We start from the raw sequence: 27,951 nt of genomic DNA on the forward strand, positions 1-27,951 counted from the left end.
ATAGTATAACACCGTAACACCTACACTAACACAAAATTTTACTTCTCTTCCTTCTGCTTTCATTTGCAAACACTGAAATTTCAAGTCATTAGATACCTGAGTTTCTCTCAATCATAGATCCTGTAGGATCCAATGCCTCCACTCTAAACAGTATTACTCGAGATTTACACTAGCGCCATTAAGCGTGAGATGCCATATCTTTGCTACATGAGGTACTGTAACTACTTTCTTTGTACTGTGTCAGGTATCAATCCTCAGTACAAACACACCACCAGTACTGTACAGACCACACAACCCAGACCTCAAACTTACAGATTTGACTTATCAGCACACAATGGAAATATACCAATGTCAAGAACTGACATAATTCTTTGCCTGTCTTCAAGCAGATTCCATTACTTGCCACTTCTAAGAAAATAGTACGAATTATACCCCAGGAAAATGCAGGAAATTGTATATTCACAGCACTGGGACATTCAGCTCAAAAAGTTTATATACATGAGCATGTACTGGTGGTAAATAATCACATTCAAAGGAAATTTTGGAAGGAAAGACTGCAATAATGCACAGAAACAAGCAAAAATTTTTTTCACTATGGAAGAACATCTGAAAGTTTCAAATGTGAAATGCCACAGCAGTGAAACGTGCTCCTAAACCTTCCAGCATATAGTGGCAATCACAAACCATGAGACAGTTTAATAAATAAAGATGAATTTCAGTGGTTTGAATTAGGCAGTATAGATAAAGGTTGTAGATAATTAGACAGAAGATTACTTGCTTTTCATTCACGTACAGATGGAAAACTGCTTTGACTTCACTGGAAGTAACATGGTGTAAAGAGCAACATTTGTTTATCTAGCGTGCCCAGAGGATTTAGCTTCCAGCAGGTGCTTCTGACTTCTACTAGAAGTATCCTCAAAGATGTTGGGAATGAAAGGAGAATAATGCACCAAGAAACATCACTGTCGCCATCCAGAGATATGGGAATGCATTAGATCTGAAGCCACAAGAACATTTCTGCTCTGTGAAAGAAGGCAATAGAGCAAGGGACAGTATGTCATTGACTTGAGAAACTCTCCCGGAAATTCTCTTGGAACCAAAAGAGTCCAAGCTGTTCCGAGGCTGCACTAAGACAGCTGCAACTCAAAAAAATCGGGCCTATTATCACAGGACAAGACCATGCTCCTGCATACTGTCAGGAACATACCATTACACTTTCAGGCTATAGCTTGTGTTAGCCTCCCCATACCCAAATCCCACTGTGGTGAGAACAGCACAGTACAAAGAGACATCATGTTCAGGTCCCTGGAGAGGGCTGTGGGAGCCACGCCAGAGACAAGCTACAGAATGGAGATAGCTTTTGCTAGTCTCTGGGTATCAGATATACTTGTACTTCTAGTGGGCTTGGGTCTGTTTGAGGATTTTTTGAAAGAGAGGGCGTTTGTTCAACAATAATGCTAAACTAAGGCTGTGGGCACTGAATTCAGCACAGTCTACTGTGGAAAGGACAAATGGCATCCCATGCAAAGGGGCTGGGGACCCAGAAGCGCTACAACTCAAGTGCAGGGGGATAACATTCCTGGAGACATATTTCTGCAGATCAAATGAGAGGGAGTTGCAGGTACATGTACTCTTCAGTCATCATTGCAACCAACAGTGAGATTCCAGTTAATCATTATCTAGGGATAGTAATATCATCCACCATTCCTGTCAGAGACAACGGCTTAGGGACCCCCACGCAATTTACAGTCTCGTTGTCACTTAGAGGCTGCCAGAAAATGAAAATTATGGTTGCAAAATAGCAGTATTTTTCATTAAAATCCCAAGGTGTTAATTACATAAGTAGTTTCATATGCTACACTTCACAACCTCTCCCCAGGAAACTTGTTAGACTCTTTTAATAATGCACAAGCATCATCTTATTCCCATGAAATGGAAGAAATCCTGTTCAGTACGGCCACAGATGTTACTGCGAGGTGTTCCTGCACAAAGATATCAGGGATCAGCTTCTACACATACCCAGGGGCAGAAACTGGCCTTTATTACAGTTGCACGTCTGACGATATCAGAAAGGATAAAATATTTCATGGGGACAAGGGCAACAGTGCTCCATTCAAGGGCTTGTCATCACTTCTGATTAGGAGCTCCCGAACGCACAGCCTGTTGTCACTCTGGAGATGCAAGGAAAATAGCACCAGCCACTACAATGCAAGTGAGAAATAAAACAAAAAAATTGAAGGAGAAGAAAAAAGTTACCCAAATTTTAAAAAGCAAGGCTGCTGTGCAGTCACACTCCCACAGTCAGGAAGAAAACACTTCTAGCCTCCATTTCGTGCTGAGTATACAGACCCTAATGGATGAAGAACATTTTCTCATTTTTTGCAGCTCTGTTTTTCACACAGTTTACATTTCATTAAGGTATATAAAAGAACTGAAGGACAGAGAAAAAAGAGTTGAAGGACAGAGAAACAGAAGCAACATTTTCTCCTCCTCAGCCTAGTAATTCCTGCCTTGTTTCAACCTTCTGTAGCTACTGAATATTACTACATGTTCCCTCAGGAAGTTAGGACAGCCCTCATTAGTCTATGATAATGAAAGATACCTTTTAACTGCATATCCTTTTCACCACATACTGAAGGCCATCGGAAATTTTCACAAACTGAATTATACAGGGATGTGACCCAGACCAGCTGTGCCTACACTCCTGTTAGCCCTGGTGGCCCATGGCCACCACCTGGGACTATCAACTAATAACCCAGCCATGCTGACAAGGAGAGGCCACCGGCAGCAATTAAAACATCAGTAGCTATCAACACTGTGAGCATTAGTGCAACTGAGGGACGAGAAACGCTACTGGAGATAAGGTGAGCAACTTCTGTGTTACAGCTAAATAAGAAATTGAACAATAAAGAAAATGTAGTCTAAGTCTACCACCTTTTAGTTTAAAAGCTAAGAAAGTAAAGGTCTTCCCTAACTGCACCCACACGTCTCTTTCAAGCATTTTGTGCTTGAACTGAAGAACATAACTAGATCCTATTTTTATAGCTGAAGTACGCAGAAACATATCTAATTTAGTTACAGCTCAAATCCATCACCCAGAACTTCATCATCACACCCACACGGACACCTGCAGCTGGCATTCAACAGGAAGGAGGAAGGAAGGTTCCATCACAATCAAAGGGACCGCCAAACACTAAGATTGCTGGCAGGAGGACAGTGGAAAGGCTTCAGTGCTAAAGATCATATTGGTTTTATTTTGTAAGGACAACTTAGCGGTGAAGGCTGAAGAGCTGGCTTCAGATTTCTTTGAAGAAATATTTCTAAACAATTTGGACAAATCATTTAATCTTAGTGCCTTCTACACTGCAATTCAAAATTTAAGAGTAGCATTAATGTTCTGCCTTGCAGGAATCCAGTATCTGATTCTGCAAGGCAATGGCAGCTTAAGTCTAAATCAACAGAACAACCTAAAATTTTTGTCCTACTTGTTAGCACAATGCACGCTCTAGAACAGTGCACAGAAATGCAATTTGTAATTGTGAGTAAAGTTTCCATCTTTAATAATTTTTTCTTCTTCCTTAAAACGAACCAAGCCTCTAACCACTGCATGAAAAAGGGTGCAGAGTACTTACCAAGGGCAAGCTGGGGATCCCAGGCAGCAGGAGGTCAGAGGCGGTTCAGTGAGCATTGCCCCAAGGCAGTGACTCTGGGACAAGGCACTCCAGCAAATGGACAACCAGCAAACCAGACCGGCACCCAGAAAGGAAATGTGTTTGGCAGGTAGGATACTGTCAACATTTTGTCAAAATTGAGCTCTCTCTGCAACACATTTCAATTTCAAGGAATTGGTGACTTGCTAAATATATTGCATTGGAATTTTTCCAAAACATTGCAGCCACTGGAGCAAAACTGTAATGTTCTTTAGTGTGTATCAACATTATCTACGTTTCAGATAGTATTGATCAGTTTAACAAGAAGAGCTCTGATGATTTCTTGGTTTCACGCACTGGCTAGGAATGCTCATTCTAGTGAATGATATTTGGGTATAACTTGGGTAATTTGAGTTTTTGTTTTTCTTAAGCTGATGGTGTATGTCTTGCTTGGCGGGAGTCCATCTCAGCTAGAATTTCCTATGTTTTGCTTTGGGACCATCTGAATAAAAGAGGTACTTACTGTTCAATACCTCAAATAAAAAGGCTTCAACTCCTTCATCGGATTTAAACCACAACTGACTCAGCTATGCCATTAAAAAAAAAAAAAAAAAACAACTACACAATGAAAAGCTTATTTGATATTAGAAGGACAAGATATTCCCCATGGAAACATATTCAATATTTTGCTAGATAGATATAACCAAATTCTAGAGACAATGAAGAAGCTACTGTAACAGTACTACAAAACACAACTTTATGCAACATACATATGCTTGTCTTAACTCCTTAGGACATTACAGTTCTGCCACTCTGACAAAATATTTTTCCTTTTTATTTAAACTGTTGTAGGGGCTTGGTGATTTGCCACTAAACGCAAAGTCAATGTGATTTGTTGAGTTAATTTAACTTATAAAGAAACATCCTCCCCTGAGTAAGCTCCTAACAATATTTTGTCAAGTGTGTACTGCTGTACTAAGAATTTGGAGTGTTGCACTTGCTCAGAAAAAGTTCTCAAAGCCACAATGCTTGAACTCATTTTGCTTCACTATGTACATTTTATGGTATGCACAAGACAGATAGATCTGTTGCATGGCTAAAATTAACACTCTCTTTACATAATGAAACATTTTTAAAAATCTTGCAAAATTGATTCTAACAGCACAGCCACAATTCAACCCATAATTTTAGCTGTACTGTGACTCTGCACACACAGTAATGCGCATGTTCAAAATACACTGCAAATTAAGCCAGTGTAGAAGAAGTCAACGGACTTCACAAATGAAGGTGTTTTTTTTTTTTTCAAACCTACAATATATTCAGCTTCCATTGCTGAGTTAATGTTGTTGAGCTCATACAACATTTTACTTTAAGAGTGGCATTGTTGATAGTTAACAGGTAGTTAGTCTTAGATTCAGGATGTAGATGTCAAATTAAGTGAGAATAAAACAAATGGAAGATATTTGAGCCAAAACCGGATAAAGGGAAGTTGAGTAGAAGTTATTGCTACAATTTAAGAGTGTGAGAAATCACTCCACAATGTCATAAGGAAGAATTACACCATATTGTTTTAGGCCAAGGGAAAATTGCTGTCCACTTCTTCTCAAGCTTACACTTCATTATTTTATTCTTTAGCTAGACTGAAGGTAAGGGTATTTTTCTTTGGTCACAGACAAAATGCATTTGCCCTAAAACGACTGGCTGAACTATAAAATTCTGGGGGCTGGAATGAGATTTACCTTGAGATTTATTTTGTTCAGGGCCTAAGTAAGGGAAGCAGTGATCCTGACTGTACCCTACTACCAATGCTGTATTACAAAAGATAAAAAATTGCCCCCTGTCCAATTGATACCGAATCACATTTGGCTACATACTAAAATTTCTTTGCCTGTGTACCAGAGGTCGGTAACTGCCTGAATGTCGTATGAAGCTATACACTGAACATTCCTGATCAAAACCTGAATGCATATTGATGTTCTGCTTAGTTCACAAGACCCAGTTCTGGACATCCCACAAAGAAGAAATTCTAGCAATATTAACTTTGGCTAAGAGCTGAATTAATGATGGGAACCTAAAATGCATTTAGGCAGTGCACTTTACAAAGAAACAGGATGATAGGACAGTTTGCTTTATTAAACTTGCCTGCCTCTTTAGATCCATGGAATCAGAATCAGGAACTCGGAGGAATGCTTCTACTGGGAGATCCAGGTTTGCCCTTATGATATTTGTCCACACTATGTAAAATTCACATAACTTAGAGACCTAGTAAATGGCTAATAAACAAAGAGGACATCAGTGATGAAATCAAGTCTTTAACTTCATTTAGTACAGTAGTTAAAAGACAGCTTCAGTTTTTCTTCCTAGCTATGAGGTATTGGATCTATCAAATACAGCCACTTAGAAACAGGAGGTAAAGTACCTTTTCATCCTTATCACCCTTTGTTGACATCCAGACTGCTCTAAAAGACAGCTTATAACTTTGCTCATTCTAGTCAAGGAGCAGATGACCTGAGAAAAACACATAAGCTAGTGCCAAAATTAGGCCCTTTTCCTTTGACTTGGTCTCTAGTGAGAAAAGATCCAAGACAACAAATAAAGTTAAATACCATTTCCTAAGTCTGGATCTTGTTCTGGGCACAACACAAAGAATAATATCCACAGATCTTTACAACAATGGGGCTAGGCTTTGGTTTATTTGTTTGGTGGTTTTGTTTTGTTTTAAAAAGCTGTTTTTTTCCACAATACAAAGATTTCCCACAGCACATACTGAGGTATCTGATCAAAGTTTTAGACTCTTATTTTACAGTCCCTGTCTCTTGTTTGTGAGCTCATCTCTCTGGGAATTAGGCTATAAAAAAAAAAACACTGAAAAGAACAAGATGTTACAAAGGAACTTGCATGAAAAGCAATTTTGCTATTTTTGTGTTTTAAATTTTTGCTATTAAAGTGTTTTAAATCTAAATGGCTTTTCATTCTGACTCCCCAACAAATCATTTTCATTCGTGTTTAATTAAAAAAACGAACAAACAAACAAAAAACAATATAACTGTTCAAGGAGAATTATTATAGATGAATTACTACTGCCAATGAATCATTCAAGCTTTCAATAGGAAAGCACAAAGCCTGTCAAATAAATAAACATAATATTTAAGGGAGGCCAGGCATGCTATCAAATGGACAGATCACTTCACCTAACAGAGAAACACAGGAGTTACTCTGTTCTCAAGCTACAATGTCCTTTATCAAAACACTGTTTGTCTGAGCACTCAATGCCCTGTTTGTAGAGATTTTGGACTAGCTCACAATCCGCATCCACAGGCAACCTGTTTAATCAGACTGGTTGAACCACAACACAACCTGTTGCTGCATACAGAAGAGATGCACGTTCATTTTTCTGACAGTTTGAGGTTTTTTACCCTTCATTCACCTGTACTTGCTCCACATCCTGCACAAACTTCACTTCTAGGTCTCTAATATTTGGTTCTTTTTCTGTTTCCATGTGTCTCTACACAGTAATGAAAGCTGAAATTAGTTTTTCATTGCTTGTATTATCATATGAGAAACAATTATCAATTTTAAACACCTTACAAACACATAACATGTACAGCCTTTAAGACTGCCATTCTAAGAATCAAACGTTACAACCCTTTTCACTATTTTGATCTTTCTTCTTTTAGCATGCTCAGTAATCAAGCAGCACTTTGCCCAATAATGGCCACAAGAAAATCACAGTAAAAAGTGGAGCTTTCACACCAAGCCATTTTAAAGGTAACTCAAACTGGAATAAACTAACAAACTTTCCAAAAATGGACTTAAAATAAATATTCAGAACCCGATTTCCAGGATAAGGAGGGGTCTAAGGCTTTTCTTGAACAATATATTGTCCTATGTAACAAGAGTCTCTGCATTAATGGCAATTAAATACTCACTAACAAACTGTAGTTGGCATTCCAGCCAGCACAAACAAAAACTATCATAGCAAAACAAAAAAAAAAAAAAGAGGCAGACACCTTCAAGAACCTGCAATGGAAAGCTTTAGAGGCATATTAATGGATTTCCACTCAACAGCTTATTACAGAATAAGTATTTTCAAATGACAGCAGCATGCCATTTTAACTATGAATAAAATAGTATTTTCTCAACTCTATTTACAGACTTTTGCAAAGCACTGTTCAAAAACAGGTGTTTTGTTCCATCCATATGCTATATTCTCAGAAGAACGTTATTGACATTTTCAACTCCAGATATTCAGATAGGCCCAAGGTATTCGGGAACACAGCTGTTATTTGCAATTTCATACCTTTCAGCATTTGTGAAATTACCAGTCAAAGAAAGAAGAAAATTTGTTTTGACTTTTCAAAGTAAGTTTCTGAAACACAACAGTTGGAATAGGAGTCTGAGGCTGACATTTGAGGCATGGTGTATTTCTTTCAATATCACTGTCTTTATACTTACAACTTTTTGTTGGTATGTTGCTACTTATACTTTTTATCAAACAGAAAAATGCCCTCAGAACATCAGCCATATAAGCACCAAAGCTGGAACGCTGCACTTGAAAGCATGAACCTCTGCTGCTTCAGGTTAAAAAGATTTTGTCCAACAGTTCAGAGGAAGCAGCCAATACGCAAAGCTCCGTATGTGGTCTAGCTCTGGGCTCTGTAGAGCCATCATTTACTACTGAGTGTTATTTTAAAATGATACTGTTGTACCTGAGTAAAGATTACACTGGCTTCTCTACCCTTATCCCTCTTAATGACAGCGATTCAGTGTTCAGTGAATTCAAGTTGTATTTGACAATGAAATAATTTCCAAGGGTTGCAAAGGAAAATGAAGTATCTGACATTTAATAATATGTAAGGAAAAATACTTCTCTGCAGTGTTTATGACTGATAGCTTTACATTCATCTCCAGAGAATTCACAACAGAGAATGAATAAACACAGCCATGCAGTGATGCTAGAAAACATAAGAAAATACAGGCCACTCCAAAATTCTCTTGGAATTCCCTGCTCACCTTGAACAAGCTTGTTAAATGGGCATATGCATATCTCAGAGATCAGTGTTTCTCAAACTTGTTCAGCGGCTTTGAGAGAAATAGTATTGTTCAGACTACCCTCTACATGTGCCTAACTTCAGTGTTGTGACTGCTGTGCAATTTAAGATAGCAGTGAGCACTTCAGATTACCTAAACCTCCATACCATCAATGGAAGACAATAACAGCATGCTTATGTTGCGCACCTGTAAATAGCAGTTAAACATCCAAACACCCAAAGTAATATCCCAAGTAGGTGCTAAGATTCTCAACCCACATAACATACGAGTTTCAGTGCTGACATAAGTGGGTACAACATCAAACTGAATTATAGGTGAGCTGGATCAATTTACAGCTTAGCTGACTTTAGTCTCATGTTTGAGGACAAACTTCTCTCTTGTTCAAGAACCTTCCCAACTGCCTCTTAGTAATGTCACTCTGAGACACATGAATTTGATAATGAGCATATTAAGTGCAAATATCTACAAATCCAACAAGTTACACAACTGAATTTTTTAAGACCTGTTCAGTATTTGCAGGGCTAATCCCACCACCTCTTACTTCTCTTTTTTTTTTTTTTTCTTTCAACCAGGAGAAAGATCAGGATAAGTACTAGTCTTAATGGATACATTTAAAATATTTTCAAGAAATTTCTTTGGAAATAAACAGAAACTCCCAACAGCCTACTGACCATGTACCTGAAAGACAAACTTACATTTGGAAGAACCTGAAGTTGAATAAAAGCACTTCAAGGAAAGGCAATATTCCGAGGAGATAATGAAGTCCATGGATTTCTCCAATAGTTGCTAACAACTGTTCAAGGATCTTATACATATCTATAGGAAGAAGCATGACATGACTTCAAATCATAGACAAGCTGATACTGAATGGGCATAGGCTACATGCACATCCTATCAGCCCCACGTCCACTTTTGTCCAGCCCTACAGTGTGAGTTCACTCAAGCTAGCTACTCACTGCACCCTGGAAGACAGAGATCAATAATAAAATCTTGAGCCTTTCATACCTTCTTTAGTTATCTAAATAAACACTACTAATTTCAAAGTCCATCAAAAACTACTGTGCTCTGACTTGTTTAATGACCTTTAGGGAACACCATATTGCCTTTAGGCTAGTTCCTACATCCAGCAGGCAGCTATCCAAAGGTATTTAGGCACCTACAGATACATGGAGCCTCCTAATCAGATCTGCATTGTGAATTAGGAGTCTAATTTACTTAGGCAATTCTGAAATCCCATTTAGCGTCTAATGACTCTTAAGCAAATAAATACCACCGAAAATCTGACTCCAGGTCACTTAAAGTATAAAGATTGTAACAACAGATGACAGTAGTTGGTAGTCTAAATGCAATGGCTACACAGCTTGTCAGACCTGCAACTTGGCCTTTAATTCCAGAGGTAAATCTCCTGGAGAAGGAATGAAGGACTTACTAGAATATATATGAAGAAAACTAGGCCACTATAATAGAATGGTATAATTATATATAATATTGTGCATGTACACAATTTTACTAACATTTCCTCCAAGGCAGAAGATCGCATCGTACTATCAGTGAACATTCTGAAAAAGCACCAAGTGGTGCCTCAAACACAAAAGGACTCAGAATGATTTCTTCAGCAATATCATGGTGCAATATCAAATTAAAACTACAGTCAACCAAACATTCTTCTCTTACCACTCTTTAGGGATTCAGCCTATTGGAAGCTGTTCTGTGAGCAAACACACTGCTGCTACTGCTTGAGCAGCACATACCTACACTATATCCTCACACTGTGCTTCCACAGAAGTGCCACAGTAGAGTCCCAACAGCTTAAAACAAGACTTTTGATTCCACTGTTGATCCAGCAGACATTCTTCAACTATCTATCACAGCATGCTAGCAAGAGAAATGAATGAGTTTATGCTGGAGTATGCTGGAACCAGTACAAGTAATGGTTTAAAACCAATCTGGTTCTGTTAAAGTCAAAGTTGATGAACACCAACAGTGTCTATGAGCTTTTTTTTTTCTTTTTTAAACAAAGCCTCTTCTAGGCACATAACAGTTTCATTCCCAGTAGCTAAACTGAAAACACAGTGATTTTGAGATGTGTTCTTAAATGAAGTGTTTAAAAATACACAGTTCCAGAATGCAACTGAAAATTCCTGTCTCTTCCCTGAAACATAGCAGAGCAGAATTGCAGAACAATGTAGTTCCCTCATCAGGCCAGCCAATCCACATAAACACAAATGAAATTATGGCTCACTGAAAAACATTTCCTAGCTACCCACTAAAATAGCTCCGAGAGGCCAGGTCCATACATGGAATAAAATGCCTTTCACTGCAGTCCTAAGCCAAACTCTCATCTGGAATGACATTTTAGGTAACATAAACAGTTTAAGACAAACGTTGAGTAGAGCAGACTAGTTTTATACAGTCTGAGCAACAAAACCGAGACACGTACTGTACTGAATTAAACTCTTTATATTATTTCTACTTAAAAAGGAAATGCATTGATTGCAACAGTTGTATAAATCTATCTTTCATGACAAACACTTCCTCATTTTGCTTTAGATTTCACCAAACAGCAGCAGCATGGATCAAAGCAAAGGCCCTGCTCATTTGAAAAAGCATAAAAGCTTTGCCCTTCCTACTCTGCGAGCTGCTTCACTGGTGACTTCTGTCCTCCCACCACTGCTGCAATGAACTTTGAACAATACTTAGAAGGAGCTCTCAAGGTACTCGACTCAGATGCAGACAGATTCTTTTCAAAACACCTGCAAGGAGGTGGGATTTGCATTTAGCCAACAATAATCCTCTAATACATTTGTACGTATTCAAGGCATGAGTAACTAAACCTTGTAACTTCCTGCGGCACAGAACAATTCCCATTTTATATGGGAGCAGAGGGGGGAAACAAAAAACAATTGATCAGCAAGACAGCACATAATAACAGACTGTTATTATGCTGAGATACTGTATGAGTATGAGATACCATTTGTATCTCTCAGCCCTATTTCACAGTTTTTACTGAACACCTGAAAATCAGACTTCCCTGGCACGCTGGGCAAGACAGTACAGGTGCAATTGGGATGCTTCGACATGTATATTCAGCACAGCCTGCAACACCTGCCTGCCACACCACCTTCTGTTCACGAATTGGCTGGCGCAGGATTGAAGGAGTTTGCCTAATGTGACAGAAGAACATAAGGATCCAGAGCCCCTCACTCTAAGTACCAGCTCCATGCTTTCCCTATTGCTACCTATGAAATACACGGCAGAGAAAACAGCACAACACATGCTGAGGTGCAATAGGACATTCTTATGTTTAGCCTGGACAACAGCAAAACACAACAAGCAATTGTTGCTAACTATTACCTTAGATAAAAATGCAGAATTGCAGCAAACACACACGAGTACATTCATGCCAGCAAAGAGACAGAGAGTTTTCTCTAAGTCAGAGGTCAAGAAAACACAAAAATAATACTTTAGAGGACAAACTTCTTGCAGATTGTCTGGAGACAGCAACTGCAATCACTGATCCTGAATAGCTGGGTTTGACAAACATTTTTTTTATCTTTATTGGAGAACTTCAATGGATGATTTCTGATTTTTACACTTTGCAACAGACATTCAAAGCAGGACTTGCTGCTTGGATTGGAATTACAGCCCACTAGAGTAACGAGTTACAACCATGAGTTCTCAATTAAGATTTATGTGGCACAAATGATTCTCGGCTTCAAATTGTAGAATTTGATGCTTCAAAAAATTTCCTCTGATGCACTGCAGAGGGAAAAATAGTCCTCCAGGAGGAACTTCAGTACTGGCATTAAAGAACCTCTTCACTTTTCCTTTTTCAAGGAAGTTAAGGGGGAGGAGAAAGGGGGGGGAAAGGAAAAAATACCCTATTTAATCATCTGAAGTACCTACTAAATCATTTTAAATGCCTGAAGAACATCAATTACAAATAAATTAATTTAGATCTGACCATCTGAGCCTGAACTATCCAATCTTGATCAGCTTTAAAATACCACATATAAACAATTTTCAAGGATGCTCAGATGAGGGATGCTAATTCAGGTCCCACTGGTGAAAGAAGAGGAAAGATAGAAAGGAATTTTGAGAGTACCCACATTACACAGATGCAGTTTTGAGGGATCAGCTCTAGCGAGAGCCAGATACACAAAGAATTTGTGTAGATTTCTGTCATCACTGAACAATTTCTTACTGCCAGTGAGCCCTTGTTTCTCAACAAGATGCTGCTCAGGATGGGAAATATAAAGACCAATGCCAAGGGTTCCAAATAGAAATATGACAATATATAAATAATACTCTGAATTTAAGTTCTGGTAGATTGATCAATAAGAAAGAGAAGTAAGAGTGAAGTATATCAGGCTGAGCAAATGAGGAGTAAAGGTCTTCTGGATTACACTGACATCTTTGCCTTGTCGAAGGAGTCAGTGGCTATATTGGATTATGTCACCTGAGACTTTAAATATAATCATACATTTCTAATGAAAAATTTCACATGTGCTCCATATTACCTTAATTACAGACTACAATTACAGCAGCACCACAACTGGGATGAAATCACTATAACTGAACCTCTCCGTATTCCGTTTCACACAGACATTCCACAAGAGCCTCATGCAGCCTCAGCTGACACAGGTCTTCCGCAAATTCAAAGTGCACAACATGAATTCTGTCTGGATGTAAGGAGAGGGCTTCACTGGTCTTGAAGTGGCTCAGAAATGAAAGAACATTTAATTTCTATATAGAACACAAAGGTTCCTTGAAGCAGGAGCTAAAAATAACTGGAAGCATTTTCCCTTAGAAAAAATGCACAGCCCTGTACCCTCTGGGAAAACACTCATCAGTGATCACTACAGACTCATGATGACGATGTCCTTAAAGCCACAAGGTCTGACTGATACACTGGGACACCCATATCTCACAGAACATGTACTTCAACAGCAGCATTACAAGGATGAAAATCTGTTCCTAACTATTCCAGATACCTCCAATTCAAACTCAGAGGAAGAGGAAATTCAGACTCACATTTTGCTTGTCCAGTGTTAGTAACAGTCTATATTGATACTACTACATGAGAAGCTCTAGTGATAGCAGTTTGCCCAAATCCAGGTTAAAACTTTGTTCTTAATCCAGACTGGTCCCTAAACCTGAGTCTAACATGAACCAGTTACATAAGGAAATCACCTCCTCACCCATTTCTTAAAAGAATTCAGCAACAATCTGAGGAGTCGAGGTTGTAAAGGCTCAAAGAAACTCAGATTCTCCTCCTGCATTTTGCATTCTCCTCAATGTCCCCTTCCTGTGGTTGCTCTCTCCACAGTGAAGCACTAAGACACATTCTCCATGGTATTTATAAAGTAATAGTTTGCACAAAGAGCACCCCAGTACAGTAACACTTCTTAACCTATGCTCAGCTACAGAAACAATCAACAGCAGGAAAAAAAAAAAAAAAGAAGAAAAAAAAGAAGAAGAAGAAAAAAAAGAAGAAGAAAAAAAAAGGCTGTTCTCTAAACTCCTTCATTTTCAATGGCCCAGAAATTGCAAAGCCATCCATGTGACTCTTGAACGACAAAAAAAAATTGCAACTCAGATTTTTTCCCACTTAGAGCAAGCAGTGGCAGCCTAGCTTCAAACAAAAAGACTTGTTCAACATATTTAGTTAATATTTACTGACATAAATAATATCTTGCTTAATGGTTTAATTTACTTAACATTGACTTCCACAGCAAAATACATAAAAGCTGACCTTTCAAGTTCTGTGTCCTCTTTTTCTAAAGAAAAATTCCTAAAGGTCTGCAAAGTATTCAAAATAGTGAGAGAGGTGTTTGAGATTTCTTTTGCTGCCTGTCCTCTTCATTTAAAAATGTCACTTGTCTCCTTTTTGAGCTCTGCAGTTTCCTTAGAGGTCTTAGATTTAGACTCTTTAAACCATTAATGTGAGCAAGCTCTTACCGTTTGGAAAATAGCTTTTCTCCCCAGTATTTTTCCACATGTTTGAATGCTTGGGTTTCTTGTTTGCTTGTTTTAAACTTTTAAGCGAGCTGAATAAAAACACCTCTTCCCTGGAGAGTTAGTCATTTTTTGTTCTCTCAGTAGCCTCGAGATAATTGTACCTGATAATCAGTTATGATCATACATTCTGGCAGAAGTAAATAAATAACAGAGGAAACAAAACATGCTTTTTCTCATATAGAAGAAAAACAGAAGCGGCAAAAAAATAGGGACCTTTCAGCCTTTTTTTTTTTTCCACATAGAGCAAAAAAAAAGGCAAAAACACAAAAATATCACAAATGTACTTTTTATCCTCTATAGTCTGCTTAACACTAGCTTGCAAAAGTCTTCTAAAGGACATTAAAATTTCATTCATTTAGTTCATCCACTTTGCATATAGGGGGAGAGGGTACATAAATAAAACCCCTCTGCTCGAGGACAACCATCTAGCAGGCAGTTAGCTTTGCAAGTGTATCATAAACAAAATTTTTAGATTCAAAATTACATTACCTTATAAAATATTAAAGTGGCAGGAAAAGGAAATTATCATAAGATTTGCATAATGGACTAAATTACTTTAGATTAAAATCACTGAAGTACTAGACAGTTTTTTTAATAATTTATTTATTTGTTTAGATTGAGGAAATAAAACAGTTGCTGCATGAGATACCAGCAGACAGCAGTTTTGTGCACCCTCAGTTTCTTGTTCCTCAGGCGGAGTCTATTTGTTTCCTATTTTTCTTTGCACTCCTTTGCTTGAGTGGTGCCAGCTTTCCTAATTTGGACATCCAAAAGTTAACCAAAGACTTGTTATGCAGATTCCTTCCATAGTAAATTGAGTTGGAATAACTCATCCTTCAGAGAAGCTACAGTGCCACTGTTCAGTCTACAGAGTGAACTCTTGTAAGACAGACTGTCATGTGCTCTGGTTGGAATACTGGTAATTTTCTAGCAGGAACACTACCCGTCTTACTCCAATATTCACAGTGAGCTTTGAATACAGCCCTTCTCTCAGCATAAACCCAAACCTGCAGGATATGCCACATGGGCAGCTGCCACAACAAAAAACAGTTAATTCTGCCACTGCCCTACTTGAACTGACTGAAGAAAACAAAAAGAGAGGGACAAATAGTCTTTAAGCCCAGACTAGGGGCTGGTCACCCTGTAGTAGAATAATACTAACAAAAACTATGTAAAATTGTATTAGTACATTGGAAGGATTCAAGCATGTAATTCACACACAAGGATGTGAGTGCTGTGTGCAAACGGAGTGAAATCAGTATGCCCATGGCTACAATGCTGAAATTCAGGAAATACCAGCTCTGCTTTAGCAACCACCGTGGACTTTGAGATGATTGGGACTGTTAATTTAACTTATTTATGTGGCAAGTAAGGCGAGTGTTCTGGGGTAGGAATTAATTTGGGGAAAGTGACAATCTGCTATTTTAGTTTTTTTGACATGCAGTTATCCCATGTACTGAATGTCCCTCTGTTTCACCAATGTATCTGCCTCACAGCCCCTGCGCTATTACATGTTCCAGGAGCATGGATGACGGTCCTCTAATCTTGGCCATACCAAGACACTCTTTTGCATGAGTTCTCTAAAGCCATTTTTCTCAGATTCAGATCTGGATTCATGTTAGGCTCCTGAGTACCTGAGGCATCAGCACTGTACTGAGCTGAAGTTAGAACACAGCACTTCAAGTCAGTAGGTATTCCACCACCTAGCAAGAATCCAGAACGGCTTAAAGAAACAGAAGTTCTCAGTGGGAAAAGATAGATTTTTACAGGAAGATATGGTTCACAACCACTCAGTGGCTATGAAAGTGCTTATCTCACCATTTCATGGAGGGGAAAGCAAAGCAGAAATGAAAGATAGCACACATGATTTCTGAAAAATCTCATGACTTCTGGACTCACACAAAATACTGACCAAACTAAACAAAACATAAAAAGTCTCAATATTTAGATCAGAAGCTTATGGTAGTAAAGACCATTAAAACAACTACAGCAGTGAGTGTTTTCAGAGGTAGTGTCTCACACGTCCATTGCATTTTCCATTCATGATTACTCAGAAAACACTCCCACAATCCACAAGCAGAAATTCCTGTACTCACTCCAGGGAATCCAAACGCTTCTGGGGTAGGTTACAGCAGATGCTTGGAATTGTGCCTCCTCTACATTATAGCCAAGCAAGGGGATATCATCTGAGTTAACGCCTCTATACAATTGCAGAGTGCCAGGTATAGGCAGATCTCTTTCTCACATTTACTCTTACAGGTCCACCAACTGCCTGCCCTGGGTGTTACCATGATCAACATGCACCTAGCAGGACTGCCTCGCACTGAACCATCGACATTGCTTCCCATATCATTTATGTTTTCATACATATTCAAATATTAGATGTGGACAAAACATCCCCCTCTTGACCAGAAAAAAACCTACAGCCACAAGCACCAGCACGCAAAAAAACCCGATGTTCTTACTGTACAGCAGAACACAATGTTGAATTTCAGGCAAAATTTCTGAAGCTGCATCATAGATGGGAAAGTGGAAGCATAGAAGAATGTTGTGTAATTTACCCGTCACCCTGCTCTATATCAGTAACAGAGTTGGAAATAGAAACCTCCCCTATTAACGATACCACATCAAGAGGCATGACAGGTGCTTCACGGAGCCCTGTTCCAAAGCACGTGTAACTAGAATGCGGGCGTAGTGTCTTGGGGAGGCAAGAATGGGTGCTGAGACATGCACAGTGAGGCTTGTCAGTGAATGCTTTCCCCTGCATCTATCCTGTAAGCAGTCAACAGCTTACAGGAGGTGAATTCTATCATTCTGTCTGCACCTATGTGATGACAAGAGGAGATAACATAACAGTGACTTGCTTCTGATAGAGCCTTGATAATGAAAGGCAATAACCCCAAGGTTCTTCAGTCAAGTAAAATGGTCTTCGTTCCAGTAGGAGCCTTCCCAAATACAAAATGAATTCCATTCTGAGATCTGACCTTAGTTTACAAAGCCATTAGAAACAGAATTAATTCTGAATTAATGCAAGGACAGACCGTGGTTTGTCAAGATGCCAAGTCAAGCAGACTTTCCAGAGCATTAAGCTTTGCTTGAGCAGCTAACTGTCAACCAGTAACTGGCTCAGCAACAATGAGTCTCCTACTGTAAGGAGGTCTGTAGCAGCCAGCAGCTCACGAAGGCAAGATTTCTGTCATTCACTTCTAGCAGGATCTGCTGTGTCCTTGTACTCACACCTTGGAATTCACAAAAGACTTCTGTTGCCAGGTGACTCAGTTCTTGTTTTAGCTGACATGCCAGAGAAGTTGGCATGACATTCCTGAAGGTCATGAGTTTATATAAAATTATTATTATTATTTTCCAATTCAACTGCTAGATTTCACTTGTAAAAATTTCCCTGAATTAACTTGTGTATAAATCAGATAGAATACAACTGCTGAAACATGAGCCACTGTCCACTAACAGTTATTTTGCTTTAGCTTGTGTAACTGGGAACATATTAAAGCATATTTAAAGCCTATAATCTCCTGAAGTTCCTACAGACTTTTCTGCCTTAACAAAGATGGAATTGCTACAGTACTGGCAAACACTGGTAGAGGACTAAAAGCTATGATACACAGGAAATTATTTGTCATTAAATTTTAGTCTTACTGTAAAATAAAAGGAACTATACTATCTAGAAACATACATCATCTCTCTTCTCTGATAGCTTATAATCTTTTCTAAGAGAAGAAGGGCATGTCGGGAATTAGTATTTCTTACGGCTGAACCACAAGCCAGGCTTTGTAAGTCAGATGATTATTAACTTTTTAAAAACGAATGAACAAAACAAAAATACTCCATATTTCACCTAAGAAGGAAGCACGATAAAATTAGCCAAAAATATCCAGAATGTCTGCATCTGGGACACTTGGCAGCAGTGGAGGTGAGCTGTCTGCTATTGTGCAGGACATTCTGCTGCACATCGTGCTGACTGTGGGATGGCAGTAAGGGACTTCCACTGCCAGAGCCTGCAGCACTGCTTCAAAAGTAACAAACAACTGAAGTGCCACTGCAGCATTTCCAAATTCTCTCACACTCCCTATCAATTCCAGGCCAACTTATTTCAATTTAAAAACCAAAAGGGGAATTCATTTAACATCCTGTTCTGACAACTCAGCCCAAAGCCTTCCTGGATGAAGCCAACGAGATTGTTTCCATCAGCTCCAGTAAGTTTGGATCAAGATCTTGGGTCGCTTGGGCTGGCAACAAGAACCTGAGGCTGGAACACAGCTAAAAGAGCCTGATGAAGTATGAGTCACAACATACCACAGCTCACAGTGTCTGAGCTCTATTGAGTGCACTATCAGCAGCAGAACGTTTGTTTGGGCCAACACAATGAACGCATGCCTGACACCATGGTTTTCAGTGAGCACAAATATGCAAATTTGAGTGCTCTCATCGCTTGTTTGTTCCAGTAAGAGACAAAGCAAGACAGCAAGAAAGAACAAAAGTGAAGGCTGTGAGATGGCAGAGGGTTGTTGACCTCTCTTTACCGGTGCCTCACAAAATAGCCAGCAGTTATCCCTCCCAATCTTACAAAAAGACACATCAGAGAAAGTAATATAATAACCCTGTCTCCACGGGAGGAGATGGCAGGAGATGGAGGAGTCCAGCGGCGATGCTGAGGTGCTGCTACTTCTGCCAGCAGTCTGATTGCAAAACAAGACATCAGGATTCCTTTTAAGCAAAATTCCACCCAAGCAGAGGCACACATACAAAATATGAAAATCGAGGAAAAAGACTTACCAGCGGGAGTGCCCTGAGTTAAAGCCAGCTGCAGCAAGAAGGAACACCCCTGCCTCATTCATTTCCTGCACTGAACAGAAAGATTTTATGCAGAGTCTGACTGCTAAGTCTATTCCACTTTCTATCTTTCAGAGCTGAATAACAGGATTCTCTTCTGTCCCTCCATGGCTAAGAATCTCCAGCAAATGTATTTGCTTGATATACCATTTCTCATAGATTTCTTACTGCTTGTTTTTTTGCACCAAGATACATGTACCACATTTTTCACCCAGTCAGAAATAAAACATGAACAGCATCACAGAAGTATAGTAATCTCTCATTCAGTATCAGAAAAGACTCATTGCCAGTCATTCTTCTCCACTGGTATCCATTTGGTGTACAAAGACATTTGTTGACCTGGGAACTCCAATACAAAACAGCCTTTCAGAGTTTTCTTTCTTTCATTTTTCCATGTAAAGAATTTTTAATAAAAAAGCACAGTCTTGTGATTAAAATACTGACGCTATTTTAAAAGCAGTTTTCCAGAGACTGCCTAGCAAGCTGAAGCTATAAATGATATATATTTGAAGAACATTTCTAATAAAAACTTCATTGTTAATAAAGGGCAAGTATACTCAGGCTTGAAGATTTGTTCTGTCACATGTATCAGTCTTACAAACACTCAGACTGCATCTTATGGTGAAGTTGTTAATTCCTTCTCGCGAGCAGTTTCAGCCATTTTTTCTGTGTATCTCAATATATCTCTATGTATTCCTCTATATATCTTATGATTGAATGATTAGTGTGTTATTTATGAAAGCCTTCATTTCACAGGGGGAACCCTCATAAAATTACACAGCTAAGAAAGAAAGGACAGAAAGCCTGTGGTTTTCCTACTGCTAGCTTTGTCGCACCTCTTCATGGCAAGAAGGAATCGCTGAACACATACATCGCCCATCTGGGCCAGATCACAGACCAAAGCTTAGCTGCAAAGCCATGCACAGGGAAAGGCAGCAGCCCTTACTGTCCGTGCCCTCACCTTGGAGTCCATGTTAGCAGCACAGTGCCCCATTGCCTCTCTGGCCCCTCTCTCTGCCCTCCTGCCCCAGTCTTCTCATGCACGTAGACCAAAAGTGTGCTAGGTCAATGCCATCTCTGACGTGTTTGCACAAGGCCTGCTGTGATCAGGACTTTGGTCCTGGTTGGTGCCAATGCTGCCTGAATCCAAGCAATGAAGAAGAACCTGCTGCAAAAGAGGTCGAGAGCACCTTACAAGTACAATAATATATTGTTTAAATTACAACGTTGCCGTGATATGTGTAATTAAGCACCACTTTTAGGAAAACCATGGCACAATTTGTGCAAGCCTTCAAATCATCCAGATATTACAGCACTGAGCAAAGGCTGTATTTTGTTCACGCGCACCTTGTGAGCAGATCCAAATATTTTGGGCTTGATGAAATGTGATTTCCAGGTTCCAAGATCTATGAATCTACAAGTTTTCACACATTTGTATAGTTGGCTGTAGAGACTCCTATTTCACAGATATGTGAAGAGTCAGGTGTATGGGCAGCTGGGAGATAGCCAATAAATTCTTCATGACTGTGTGTCTCCCCTCACCTGGCAGCACCAAGCTAGCCTTGCTTGGTGTGTCTCATCTCGTAGGGAATAAGCCTTCTGCCACAAATTTGCTGGACATACAAATGTACAAGAGAAATCTCTTTAAAAAAAAAAACACAAAACCACACACACACAAAACCACCGCCCCCAAAATAGTTTCCTTGGTTACTTACCCAACAAAAAGACTCAGAATGGTACTGCAGGGAAAGTGAACAGGAGGAAACTGAAGCAAGGTTCCAGAGAGGAAGCAAATATTTACAGTCTTTGTTCTTTTTGAATCTTTTATAGGAGCCCTACAGGTTCTTAGTACTTATAGTGAGCAGTTTTTCCTCTGCTGTTGTAAAGTCTTAGCAGAGGAAAAGTATCAATAGATAAGATAAAAAGATAAAAAATAAAAAGATGTAAAATATTTAGAGGGTGCTTTTAATAATTAATCAACCCAAGAGCTTTTCAGTCTATCTATACTGACAGCACAGCCAAACCTTTGAAGAGAAGAAACAAAACTAAGTATCCGGACACCTATTAAAATGTGCCATCAGAGTGCTGTTCCTGGCTCCCTGAGTGTCACACTGCATCAAAGAAGCCACAACACCTGACCACTTTTTTCTGAGATTGTAACTCTGGGGCATACACAGCTTTTAATGGCAGGCTTGGCATGTGACATATTCTTTCCTTACTTCTCTGTGATGCTGATTTGTGGCAAACACATTTCTGAGAGGATTTCTCCTGTGAGAAGTACCTACATGGTCACAAGTACCTACAGAGCTCCTAGCTCTGGTCAGGCTGCCCCTCATGATCACCCTACCAGCCTCAATGAGGAGTTAAGCAACACACTGCCACCCACATTTCAGTGTCCACCAAGCGTCTGTGGAGCTCTGTGCTGCATGACTGTCTGCTCCCTCAGTCCAGTCCATGCTCTGTGACTGACTCATCCGCAAAGCACAAGAATGGCTTTCCACAAGGAAAGCAGGCAGTTTACATGCAAATAAATGCCACTGTTCCCAGGAATAATACTTAATCTATAAAATTCTACACAATTATGAAGGAGAGCTACAAATCAAATCACAGCAAGACATCTTATTTGAAGAACTGCTTGCAAGTAATTTTTCTCATTACTCAGAGCATGTTGCAAAAAGGAACAGGAAGAGTAGAAAACAGTTGCCTGTCGAGCAGAACAGACCTGGCACAATCTACTTCTACCCCTTGTTTAAATGACACCAGGGATATAAGGACAGTAACTACAAATTCTCCTAGACTGGGACAGTTTAGTGAGTATGTTATCATCTATGACAACTACCGTGCAAACTCTCAGATGAGTTAACCTCAATATTTTCAGGATAGTGACAGCTACAATCCGATATCACATCAGCTAAGATGCTGATCAGCATCTTCTATAGCTGATCAGCTTCTCTTCTATAGCTGTTTTTCAGCTTTTCTAAGGTATGGGCTTGAGCTGAGCAAGGACTAAGGCTACCTCTCACACCACTACTGCTGTTGACATGGCTGGGCAAAACTCCAAGCAGACCATCCCTAAATCTGGCCTCTTCCTCTCTTAGGTCTCACATGACGATCTGGCCCTGCATGACCTGGAAGAGCCATGGCTGTGATTGCAAAGGGCATGTGACTGCAAGGGCCTTGGCCTCCTTGTTTGGGCACTGCTGGAGACTTCTCTAACAGCGATGTTGCAGGCTCTGAAAAGTGCAGAAATGGCAAAACTCCTAATGACAACTGCTGCTTCTGACCTTTACATGCTAGGATCAATATACACATAGGAACAAAGCAAAGCAGATTGGCGTTCTGTTGAGTCTTCCTTTCTACAGCCATCTTCATCCCAACTGTGTTCATTTGGTTTTAGGAAAAGGTAACTACTGCTGTTGAGGCGAACAAGTACTGCAGTGTTTATTCAAGTCCACAACAGCCTCAGGGTCTTAGGGCATATTTCATTGATACTATGTAAATAATCAATTCTTTGAAAGAGCGGAATAGCTGTAAACCAGACCTGTAGGCAAACCATGCTTTCATGCATGCTGCTAAGTTTCCTTTTTTTTTTTTTTTTTTTTTTTTGGTTTTCTGTTGTTTGTTTTTTTTTTTTTATGAAAGCAATGAAAATCCCCAGCCATTACAGCACTGAGTAACTTTCTCTTGGTTCTCAGGATAAGAGGAAGTGGAATTCCTTCAACAGTCATCCTAACAAAGAGTAATTTTATCCAGAGTTTGCTCTCTAAGATAAGGCTACTCACTTCAAAGTTTGTATTGTTTATCAAGAGCGCAAACATCAATAAACTATTACAATGGATATAAAAGACAGTTTCTTGTAGATCTAAAAAATTTCTTGCAGAAATTGCATCACGGCTCCACATCTTATTTCCCTCAGCTGTAAAATGGTAGCAAGGTTGCCTGTGCTATACTGGTGTCTCCAGATAAACAGATTTGGCACTACAACATAATGCTAGGGAGACTGTGCACAGGATATGGAACTAAAATTCTTTAAAAATCAATCCAGATTGTTTCCTCATACTGTGGATGGGTATGAAGTCCAAACCTTCAGTTTTACATTGCACACATTGAATAGGTGTAAAAAATAAAGGAAGAGGGAATGAGAAGACAACACTTACCAACATACAGGCATTTGTACATCTAACATCAGACATGAAGTGTCTCACTGGAGAAGAACACCACAAAATCAGTTCCTCTATCTAATAACCCTTAACAAATATTATTTGTTTTTACAAATATGTTCCATGGCATCTGTGACACAGGGATCCAAAATTATTTAATTATGTTTCACATTATCTTAGTGAGACCATAAGAAGGCATACATAAAGATACCATTCCTTCTAGCTTTTAAACAACATTTATTGCTGGGACAGCACATAGCAACACTTAGCACCCATACACATCAAGGAGAGCTAGGCCAATCCACACTGGGTTGGCAAAGCTCTCGCTGTGTGACCATCACTGCTACCCAGGCTGCAGCCTGGCATGGACCAACTCTTACACAAAAACAATGGTGGAGTTCTGAGGAATGCAAGCGTGCATAGCATCAGTGTGATAGCTTCTTCGAAAGATATCTCTAGTGGCACTTCTGCCTTTGCTGCCACACTTGGGTGAGCACTGTCAGCTGAATGTGAACACGTGGCATCATCATGTCCTGAACCCTCTCCCAATACCAGCTCAGTCCAACACCTGCGTGGAGATGGATCACAGCTCATTCTGCACAGGAACAGAGAGTGAGATCACACTGAAGCTGAAGGTCAGGTTGGTAAGTCCCTATTAGACATACAGATTAAGTGCCACTCACTCAAGGAAAAGGAAAGCTCTGAGTACTTAACTTTGTTGAAAACCAGCCTTTTGTTAGGGTCCCACTTCAGAAATCTTGAGCATCGAGTAAAAGCCCAAGCATATCCCTCTACACAATAAGGGCAATGAATAAAACAACCCACCCGTGCCAGAGAACTTCAAAGGCCTGAATTAAAAACAATTTGCAAAGCACACCGGCCATTATCCTTGCTGCCAGAGCACTTCCTAACGCTGGATAAATCCAAAGCAGAAACTCACCAAAAAAAAGCTTCTCTGTCAAAAACTTGTCTGCTTTTAAAGGCAGAAGCATTTTCCACAGCCCCATGGGCAGCTTCTACTATGCCATGAGTTACACTGAGCAATGAAAGTGCTGATCCTGCCATAGCACTTGCACTAGAAACAACACGTACTGTACAGCCTAATTCCATAATGCTCATTCTCAGATATAACCCCACAGAAGTTAATGGGATTATGGAGGGGCTTGAAGACTTCAGGATCTGACCAACAGAACCTCTGGGTCACTGCAAAGGACTCAGCAAAAAAAGAAAGCGCAATGACCATTCATCTTAGGAGATACACACTGCAGACTCTGCTCAAACAAAACCAGTAAAAACATCAACAGCATGGCTCTGGTCTCCATCAGGTCTGTTCTGTGGCCAAACAAAGAGGCATTCAGTGAAGCGAAGGACGAGGAAAATGAAAAAGCAGCAGTGAAACACACAGGCACAGATCATTAGCCAGTGTAGCTCTCTGCTGCAGGATACCATTCAGACAGCATTTTGTATTAATATCATAAAGTAATTGGCACACTGGATATAGCAACACAACAGAATAAACACATGCTGTGACCAACATCTGCTGCCATCAGTGAGCAGAGTGCCTGCACACACGTATGCACCACAGCACACACACACACAGAGCATATTCTTACAATCAGGACATGTAACTCACGTGAAGGTTTGATGTTCCTGTCTTTTCCCCTGGGTTCAGTCTCCACAAAAGCCATCAGCTCCATAATTCCACATTTGCAAAGTGCTTGCAGAGTGCTTTTCCCCCCACCCCAATTATTTCCCCTACCCTACAAATAGGGAACACAAGAAGAGACCTGCTCATCACATGACCTTCCTCAGGAGGGCATTTCCATGTGCATGCTCTGAAGTGCCTGTGCATTGAACAGAAAGGGCACATGCAACACACAGTGCATGTCCTCCTGACTCCAGGTCAGTCTTTGGGGAGCGCATGCTGCATTGGGCACCATTTCTTTCTTCTTGAACACAGGTTAGGCACGAGCTCATGTGTATGAGTTTATCTTTGTCAGAAATCCAGTGCATTACAAAGAAGGCAGTCACTGTGTTTTGACTGCCTAAATATCAAAATCTCCATTTTTTATGGAACTATCCAAATGATATTGGCTTTATAAAACAGATTTACCTTTAAAAGTACTATCCTTATTTTAAGGTAATAAATGCAGTTACTGAACCACAGAAGCATAAAAGAAACAGGAGTCAATAAGGGCACCACTGTGACACACACCTATTTTCTGTCTGTGCATACACATAGCACACCCAGCCCTCCAGCTGAGGAGGCAGCAGCTCCATGGGTAACCTTGAGCAGGCTGAGCCTCCCCTTGTCCTTCCTGAGCCTCCCTGGATGAGAAGGATCTGGGACAGACACTGCTTCACTGTTTCTTTTTTATGGCACAGAAGTATCAGCTACACCAGAAAACAATCTTTCAGTGGCACAATTCGTAAAAATGAAATACTAATGTACCAGACACTGCCTTGGAAGAGCAGCACGGTCAGCAGCACTAGGCAGGATAAAGAAGCAGGAACCTCAAGTAGGCAAACATTGCTCTTAGGGAGGAAGAGTGAGGAGCGCCCTGCTGTGCACAAACCCTTCGGACAGCCCCTGCCCAGAGCTGACCCCTCACCAGGCTGTGCTCAGTGCCTAGAGGCACAGCTGGGGCAGACATGAGCGCAGGGCATTCACTGGTTAAAAATCAAACGTGGGTAACAGCAGGAGCTCAGGCAGTTTGCTGAAATGAGATCTGCACAGCAGGGCATGTGTGGCTTTTCTTCATTACTCTAATAGCCTAATAAATAAATAAAGTCCATGGCAATCATGCCGGTGATTTTTATTTTTTTTTTCCTCTCTTTTCCAAGACACCTTAGGAGAGAGATGGCTATACTGGAGCTGCAGAATCCAGTACTGGAAAAAAAAAAAAAAAAAAAACCAACCGAGAGCTAAACGAAGCCCTTTCTGTGACAGGACTAGAACTACTGCAAATTCTTAGCACCTGAGCCACCCACCATTCACAAACACCGGCAATACCTGAAGCTAGCATGTAGACCTCTACAGAGTAGCACACCAAATACAACCTGAACACAAACGGCAGCCGCCAAGAGCAGCCGGCAGCCTCCCCTCTAGCTGGGGACGCAGCGCTCCCAGCCACGCACCGCGGCCCCGGCTTCACCCCAAACGCAGTGAGTGCGGTACCCGGGGCCGCTCTCGGTGCGCCGCACGCAGGGCAGCTCTCGTGCGCTGCTGACTCGGTAATTGCATTATCCGCAGCCGCTGATGAATGAACAACCGTAATGCATACATCCTGGCCCGGCTCTCCCGGGACAAGGCGACGCGGAGTCTGAGCTCCGGTCCCGCTCTGTGCCGCGTCCGAAGGGCACGGAACGTGCCCGTGTGCATTCCCTTTCATTTTAAAAGCAACGTTACGTTCTTTCCCTATTCCCACGGAAGGAAAAATAACATTTCTATTTACAAGCAAGAGAAAGTCCTTCTCAAACCTACTTCTCTACATCTGCGATGCATTTTACCTGCAAACAGTGAGGCTTAAACAGAAGCTTGCAAAAACTACGGCGTACCGCGGATCACATCTACACCGAAAGACAGAGCGAGAGGCCACTACCCCGCAGCAGAATGACCCCTTACAGAACCCCCGTCCTTACGGCTATTGAATAAAATGGAGCCAGAGAGATTTCCGCGGCGCAGCCGCCGCAGCAAATGCGCGGAGCTCATCCGCTTACCGCCAGAGCCGGCCCCGCGCACCGTACCGTACCGCAGCTCCTCCGGCCCCGCGCCGCTCTCCCGGCTCCGCCGCCGCTGCTCCCCGGCAGGCGGGGGCCGATGGGCGCCGCCCCCGCCCGCCCCCCGCCCGCGGCGCGGCAGCCTCCGCCCGGCCCAGCAGCCTCGGGCCCGGCGCTGCGGGAAATACGAAACGAACGAGGATCCCAGCAGCGAACCGCGCTGCGGGGCGGGTGGCCCCAGCCTCTCGGCGACCTGTTGAGCGCGTGCCCGCAGAAGACGGAGTGGCTCTGGGGGCTGCGGGTGGCAAGCTGTGGGCATTTCGGGGGCTGGGACGGGACTGCATCCTTCCTTGGATTTACCGCGTGTTATACAGCGAGAGGAGAGAGGCGAAGGAAACTGGGAGAAAGAACTGGGAGATTGCTGAACGCTTCACCCGGAAAAAAATAAATGGAATCAAATAGAGGAGAATGAAAATCCCTACTAACTCCCTGCTGCACTT

The 27,951-nt window shown here is 40.9% G+C and overlaps 1 protein-coding gene across 1 annotated transcript in view; it reads right to left on the minus strand.

Moving 5' to 3' along the window:
* Positions 1-27,522, minus strand: part of SORBS1 (sorbin and SH3 domain containing 1) — a 162,418-nt gene extending 134,896 nt beyond the window's left edge. Inside the window, exon 1 of the mRNA XM_042817966.1 lies at positions 27,452-27,522. The gene's annotated coding sequence lies outside the window, so the exon portion shown is untranslated. The remainder of the gene's footprint in view (positions 1-27,451) is intronic.
* Between the last annotated feature and the right edge of the window lie 429 nt (positions 27,523-27,951).

The sequence above is a fragment of the Centrocercus urophasianus genome, unplaced genomic scaffold (assembly GCF_019232065.1).
Source record: "Centrocercus urophasianus isolate 14NV4802_14NV808 unplaced genomic scaffold, USGS_Curo_1.0 seq_17, whole genome shotgun sequence".
Classification (NCBI taxonomy): Eukaryota; Metazoa; Chordata; class Aves; order Galliformes; family Phasianidae; genus Centrocercus; species Centrocercus urophasianus.